The sequence below is a fragment of the Thalassophryne amazonica genome, chromosome 6 (assembly GCF_902500255.1).
Source record: "Thalassophryne amazonica chromosome 6, fThaAma1.1, whole genome shotgun sequence".
Lineage (NCBI taxonomy): Eukaryota > Metazoa > Chordata > Actinopteri > Batrachoidiformes > Batrachoididae > Thalassophryne > Thalassophryne amazonica.
The window spans coordinates 58,062,932-58,071,217 of NC_047108.1; positions in this window are offsets into that span (position 1 = coordinate 58,062,932).

Genomic DNA, 8,286 nt, shown 5'->3' on the forward strand with positions numbered 1-8,286 from the left:
TGTTAATCTAGGGCTATTGTGGGGAGCCACGCACCCCCATCCCCCCCATGCCCACACTCCCTTCCTGCATGGATTCGCCCCTGGCTTACTGTGTGAGCAGAAGAATGGATAACGTTTATTTAGAAAACACGACCAGATTGACTGGTAAGAAGGATTTTTGTTTTTTTTTTACATCATGTCATCCTCAGAAAGAGACCTGGGTGCATCTGGGTGGAAAAAAGCATTAGTATTTGCGCAATGCGGATCAGCTGTTTTTAACGAGGACACGCACAGAGCAGCACAGAGTTTTAAAGCAAAAAAAAACAAAAAACATAAAAATGCTCCGAGCATCACCGCACTTTGAATGACAACTGTTTTTCAACTTGGAGCTGGGCTGCACAGTGGATACGGCTCTGTGTTTGGAGCTCACTGAAAGTGGATGAAGTGAGCAATTCAGACCTCCCCCTTCATCTCGTTGGGACACCTGTTTTAAAGCTGCGATCGACCCACAATGGAAACTGGATTACCCGAGTCACATGGTAATATGGTTATTCTAACTGTTGTGGAACAACTGTCTAAGATGGGTCAGTTTATACCTATGCCTAAATTGCCCTCGGCCAAGGAAACAGCCGAGGCAATTAGTACTTGTAATCATATTTTCAGGTACCATGGCATTCCATATCAATCAATCAATCAATTTTTTTTATATAGCGCCAAATCACAACAAACAGTTGCCCCAAGGCGCTTTATATTGTAAGGCAAGGCCATACAATAATTATGTAAAACCCCAACGGTCAAAACGACCCCCTGTGAGCAAGCACTTGGCTACAGTGGGAAGGAAAAACTCCCTTTTAACAGGAAGAAACCTCCAGCAGAACCAGGCTCAGGGAGGGGCAGTCTTCTGCTGGGACTGGTTGGGGCTGAGGGAGAGAACCAGGAAAAAGACATGCTGTGGAGGGGAGCAGAGATCGATCACTAATGATTAAATGCAGAGTGGTGCATACAGAGCAAAAAGAGAAAGAAACAGTGCATCATGGGAACCCCCCAGCAGTCTACGTCTATAGCAGCATAACTAAGGGATGGTTCAGGGTCACCTGATCCAGCCCCAACTATAAGCTTTAGCAAAAAGGAAAGTTTTAAGCCTAATCTTAAAAGTAGAGAGGGTGTCTGTCTCCCTGATCTGAATTGGGAGCTGGTTCCACAGGAGAGGAGCCTGAAAGCTGAAGGCTCTGCCTCCCATTCTACTCTTACAAACCCTAGGAACTACAAGTAAGCCTGCAGTCTGAGAGCGAAGCGCTCTATTGGGGTGATCGTGATCCACAATTCGTGTCCCAGTTTTGGGCCAAGTTCTGCTGTCTGTTGGGAGTATCTGTCAGCTTCTCCTCCGGCCATTACCCCCAGTCCAAACAACAGACAGAATGGAATAACCAAGAACTGGAGAAAGGACTCATCAGCTAGCCCATTACCATTATCACTCTTGTTATTTAAGCCCTCTGTTCTCACCCATGACTCGCCAGTTCATTGTTCCTTGCGTCATCGTTCCAGCCTTATTCCTTGCTCTTGAGCTTGTCTGTTTTTCCTTAGCCGTGTTTGAACCCTTGCCTGTTTTTGACCTTGTTTTTGTCTCATGTTTTGGAAACTTGCTGATTTTGGCTTGCCTTCCCATGTATCGACCACTGATGGAATCATTAGTAAAATGCTTTTTATACACAACACTCCTGAGAGAGTCTCGCATTTTTGTTCTACCTTTTTGGGTCCAGGTTCTAGACATAATCCAGATGAGATGACCTCTGCCTAGAAGAGCTCTACAAGTCCCACTGCCTCAAGAAAACCAATACCTTCCTGAAGGACGCATCCCACCCTACACCACCTCTTCAAACTGATATCAGGCAGGTGCAACAGGGCAATAAAAGCGCGCACAAAGTAAAAAACAATGTTTATCACAAGGCCGTCACTGTCATAAATGATGATTTGAGATAAACACCTCCCACTCAGAAGACAATCCATACAACCTAGGTCGATCCATTACAGTGCAATATTCATGACATAAAATTCATTGCAATAATGGCTGTATGCAATACAGCTATGTGCAATAATTATCCTGTGCAATTAGGTCAACTATAACTTTATTCCCACTTCACCTCTTATTTTGTCTTATTTTTTATTTATATTTTCTATCTCTTAAAAATGTTTGTTTGTTTCTATCTCTTAAAATTGTTATTGTGCTAGTACAATAACAATAAAGCTATCTGATCGTATATGGACTGTCAAGATGTGAAGCAATCACAAATTTCTACAAAATGTCACACATGGCATTACCCAGGTACAGTGGTGCTCAGGAATACTTACACAAGTATGTTTATAAGAAGAGTCAAAATCAAGCATTAATTAATCATCTATTTGCAACATATCACATATTCAGTGTAAATCTTGACCTTCACACATGATTTTTTTGTTTAAATAATGTTGAGTCAAAGTCAAAAATCAGTCAGTCAAAATCAGTCATAGTATGCCACCTGCAGGAAGGGTGAAGGAGTGAGCTTCCTCCCCAAACTGACTCCAGCTGATTAGCTGACTGAAGACACCTGTCGGCGGGTTGTCAGCAGGATCACTCTGCCTCAGCTTGTCTTCAGACATCAGAGGAGACACAACTGTTCAGCTTGGGCAAACTGTGAAGAGGCTACTGGAATGGATGGACTGAAATGTATAAACGAAATGAAATAAGTGTTTGGTTTGAAAAATGATTTGATGATGAATGTAAATTTCTGTTTTGTTGAAGGTTTTCAACCTAATAATCCTCCAAATTAAAAATCAAGAAGAGGAAGAGTTGATCCGTCTCTTTCTTCATGGTTTTGCCAGGCCTTTTTCAAGTTTGGGCAGAAGCTGAATAATTTAAACACTGAACTTGACATATAAAGAAAATAACTGAAACAAAATGGACAAAAATAGACTCAGTTCACATTCAGTGAACAACTTAAATAGAAACATGATCTAACGCTGGCTTTACACAGTGATTGCTGTTGAGTTGCATGATGTAAAATGCTCTACAACACATATGAACCATGTATGACTCTTAGTTGCAACAGACACAACTCTTAACTTTATGAATCTCGTTGGAGCCAACAGCCATTCAGAAAATGTTAATATTGTGCCTTATGATGATGATGATGATCATCATTTCAACCAGCATACAAGCAACAGCAGCTCACTAAAGTTACTATACTATGAACAAAAGGAGAAACAAATGACCTCAAATGCTAATGCTTGTAAAGTTTCAATGAGAATCAAAGCATTTTCTAAAACACAATCACATATCAGGTTCCAGTGTCATACTGATGTCACCAGAATTATTAGTATTAATAATAATGATTTTCCTTGACTCAAAAGGTAGATTGCACTCACTGGAGGCTCACTGGATCAACAGAACATCCAAATTCCTACTGGTGTTATCCAGAAAATAATACAATAAAAAATAAGGCACAAAATTACAAATATACTGTAGCTACAATGGCACTTCCAACTTGGTATATCTAGAAAACAGTACAACAAATGAAAAATTACCAGTGTAGTTATCTGACACAAACATGTTTCATGAAATTTTTTTTTTTTTAATTGCTTCATGTAACTGCCAAGTTGTATGGAAATTGTCTTGTGCAACTTGTAACCCCACAACTAGTTGCAAAAAGGTTTGCCACCTTAAAAGAAAGAAAATATCAGTAAATTTGTTCATGAAACATAAGCATTAATCCATAAAATCCACATAATCATTCATAATTAATAGACTGTACATTTCATTTTCAATTTATTTAATTTTATATTATATTCTTTACATTATACATAGAAAGTTTATTCTTTCATATCAAGAGTAGTAAATCCTAATATTTTAGAAAGTAGTTTTTGGTTGTTTTGGATTCTACAGAGTCCCTTAGGGTCCTGTCACACATAACACGATTGAAGCCGACTAGCACACGAAGGAGGAATTGCATGCCATTCATGAAAAATCTGAGCTGCCTCCAATACCTTGTACACCTGTCACTACAACTATTTGCACACACCAGCGGCTGAAAGACAGAGTGTACCCTGTGAGAGCCCATTCGATCCCTCTCGTGGCAGATGTTGGCCAAATTCCAGGTGACACACACGAACATCCAACACCGCTCACTTGACACTTACAAAATGTGTGACCATTCATGCTGTCAGCATGAAAACAGTGAGCAGACGATCACTTTCGAGCTGGATGGGAAATTTGTCTAAGTGCCCCTATGAGTGTGGCATTGCAAGAAGCAACACACATGTGGGGTGCATGTGTATCTCACGTGTGCGTGTGTGTTGCGCCACCCCCACCCCCTCCCTGAAACACATGTGCCGTACGTGTGTTTTGCGCCTCTTCCCCCACTCCCAACACATGTGGCGTGCGAGGGGAGGCGAGCACACTTGCATAAAATGCTTATATGTATGTACAGACATGATCATATGGGGGCTGGACAACCAGGTCTGAGCGCACACAGCACAACGAGGTGCCTGTCAGCTGATCGCAGCGCACTGACAACTGGATGACGGCTCACTTCACACGACGTCACATTAAAAAACACAGAGAACACCAACAGGACAGGCATATAAATAATTATGCCAATAGCAACATGTGGAGTCCTTAGAAAGCTCTTTGGTCTTGGCTATGGTGGACAGGTTGGAGTGTGATTGAATGAGTGTGTGAAACGGTGTCTTTTATACAGGTAACAAGTTCAAACAGGTGCAATTAATAGAGGTAAAGAGTGCAGAATAAGAGGGCTTCTTAAAGAAAAATTAACAGGTCTGTGTGAGCCAGAATTCTTGCTGGTTGGTAGGTGTTCAAATACTTATTTGCAGCAGTAACATACAAATAAATTATTTAAAAAATCATACATTGTGATTTCCGGATTTTTTTTCTTTTTTTTTTTTTTTAGATTATGTCTCTCACAGTGAATGTGCACCTAAGATGAAAATTTCAGACCCCTCCATGATTTCTAAGTGGGAGAAATTGCAAAATCGCAGGGTGTTCAAATACTTATTTTCCTCACTGTATGTATATATATATATATATATATATATATATATATATATATATATATATATATACGAGGTGTATTAGATAAGAAACCGACACTTTTATTTTTTTTTTAACTATATGGATTTGAATGACGTGCGATTACACCAATCATGCGTGAACCCTCGTGCGCATGCGAGAGTTTTTTCACGCGTGTCGGTGACGTCATTTCCCTGTGGGCAGGCCTTGAGTGAGATGTGGTCCAGCCCTCTCGGCTGAATTCCTTTATTTCACACGCTGCTCGAGACGGCGCGCGTTGCTTTATCAAAATTTTTTCTGGACCTGTGAGGAATATCCGAGTGGACACTATTCGAGAAATTTAGCTGGTTTTCAGTGAAAAGTTTAACGGCTGATGAGAGATTATGGGGTGTTTCTGTCACTGTAAGGACTTCCCACGGAGCAGGACGTCGCGCAGCGCTTCCAGGCGCCGTCGTCGGCCTGTTTCGACCTGAAAACATCCTAATTTAAGGCTTAATTCACCCAGGACGTCGTGAGAGAACAGAGAAGATTCAGAAGAGGCTGGCATGAGGACTTTATGCGGACATTCCACTGTTTAAGGACATTTTGTAATGAAAGACGTGCACGCAAATTCTGTGTGCGCCGCGACAGGAAAAACACCTCCGTGTTGAAAACCATTTGTAAAATTCAGGCGGCTTTTGATGGCTTTCAACAAGTGAGTAACTGAGAAATTGTTTAACAGCTTGGGCATGTTCCAACTTGCCCATTAAGGTTTCCAACGGAGGTGTTTTTCCTGTTGCGACCCCCCGCGGTCGGGTCCGGCCCGACATGCGACTCTGCCCGCACGTTCTTTCATTGCAAAATGTCCGTTAACAATGGAATGTCCGAATAAACTCCTCATGCCGACTTCTTCTGAAAGTTCTCTGTTCTCTGACGACTTCCTGGGTCAACAGAGCCTGAAATGTGGAAGTTTTCAACTTGAAACAGCGAGACGCTGCCGCCTCGAAGCGCAGATCGCCGTCAGGCGACGTGGGCCGTCCTTAAAGCGACACTACTAGACCAAAATCTCTCATCAGCCGTTAAAATTTTTACCGAAAACCAGCTGAATTTATCGAATGGTGTCCACTCAGTTGTGCCTTACAGCTTTTGAAAAAATTTTTATCAAACAAAGCAGCAGTCTCTGAGCCATTCCTAAACAATGAAAAATCGACGAGAGGGTGGGCCACTCCTCACTCAAAGACTGCCCACAGGCGAACGACGTAACCGACAGGCGTGAAAAAACTCTTGCATGCCCACGAGGGTTCAAGCATGTCTGATGTAATCACACGTGATTCAAATCCATATGGTTTTTGAAAAAAATAATAAGGTTGGATACTTTTCTAACAGACCTCGTATATATATATATATATATATATATATATATATATATATATATATATATATATATATATATATATATATATACGAGGGCTGTCCGTAAAGTATAGGTCCTTTTTATTTTTTTCAAAAACTATATGGATTTCATTCATATGTTTTTACGTCAGACATGCTTGAACCCTCGTGCGCATGCGTGAGTTTTTCCACGCCTGTCGGTGACGTCATTCGCCTGTGAGCACTCCTTGTGGGAGGAGTCATCCAGCCCCTCGTCGGAATTCCTTTGTCTGAGAAGTTGCTGAGAGACTGGCGCTTTGTTTGATCAAAATTTTTTCTAAACCTGTGAGACACATCGAAGTGGACACGGTTCGAAAAATTAAGCTGGTCTTCAGTGAAAATTTTAACAGCTGATGAGAGATTTTGAGGTGATTCTGTCGCTTTAAGGACTTTTCACGGTGCGAGACGTCGCGCAGCGCTCTCAGGCAGCGTCATCAGCCTGTTTCAAGCTGAAAACCTCCACATTTCAGGCTCTGTTGATCCAGGACGTCGTGAGAGAACAGAGAAGTTTCAGAAGAAGTCGGTTTCAGCATTTTATCCGGATATTCCACTGTTAAAGGAGATTTTTTTAATGAAAGACGTGCGGGCGGATTGCAGCGTCGGCTCGCAGCCGTCGCGACGCTCCGCCACAGGAAAAACACCTCTGTTGGAAGCCTTAAGGACAAGTTGGAACATGTCCAGCTGATAAACAATTTCTCATATACTCACTCCACTGAAAGCCATCAAAAGCCAACTGGATTTTAACAAATGGTTATCAACACGGAGGTGTTTTTCCTGTGCCGCCGCGCCGCGTCGGCTGCATCCCGACGCGCGGACCCGTCCACACGTCTTTCATTAAAAAAAATCTCCTTTAACAGTGGAATATCCGGATAAAATGCTGAAACCGACCGCTGAAAACTCACGCATGCGCACGAGGGTTCAAGCATGTCTGACGTAAAAACATATGAATGAAATCCATATAGTTTTTGAAAAAAATAAAAAGGACCTATACTTTACGGACAGCCCTCGTATATATATATATATATATATATATATATATATATATATATATATATATATATATATATATATATATATACATACATATTCTATTTTACCTCATTTTCTTATTTTATTGTACTGTTACAAGTATTATTATTGCTTATCCTTGCACACGCTGTTTGATGAACATTTTCCTCTACTTGCACCCATCTTGTGTGTTTTTTAAGAGCTGACGTAACATCTGAATTTCTCCTCTGTGAGATCAGTAAAGTTTATCTCATCTTATGTTATCTTAAAATGAATGACCACATAACACAGAGTGACACGTTGGTCTGGGCACTGAATGGACAGGGGACATGTCTGCTTACAGCAGCTGGTTTTGAGATCTCTGCTCCTAGACGTTCCAGCTGGGGAACACTTACTGTGTTTTGAAGGACATGAACTTACAACTTTCCTCCGTGAGGCACGTCTCTGCCTGCTGTCCTCACGTGGATATACATAAAACATCTTTCGCCTTTGCGCTGGGCTGCAGCGGCCGCACACAGCGTACCTCGGTAGGCTCCGGGCCGGCTCAACATGCGTCTCCATACATCGTCTAATTTCTTTTTTGAAAACATACATTTACCTCCTTGTTGATTTTAAGCACACTGCTGTTATAAGACAGTGGGTGTAGCACAGTGGTAAAGTTTTCATCTGGTAATCTGAGCTTTTGTAAATTGCAGGTTCAAAACCCATGAGTGGCAATTATTTTTTATTTAACCAGGGTTATTTAACCACAGGGATCTGTATTGCATCCCTTTTATTCATTATTTCTATCAATCCAGTGATATTCATTAATTATACAGCTGGTTTTT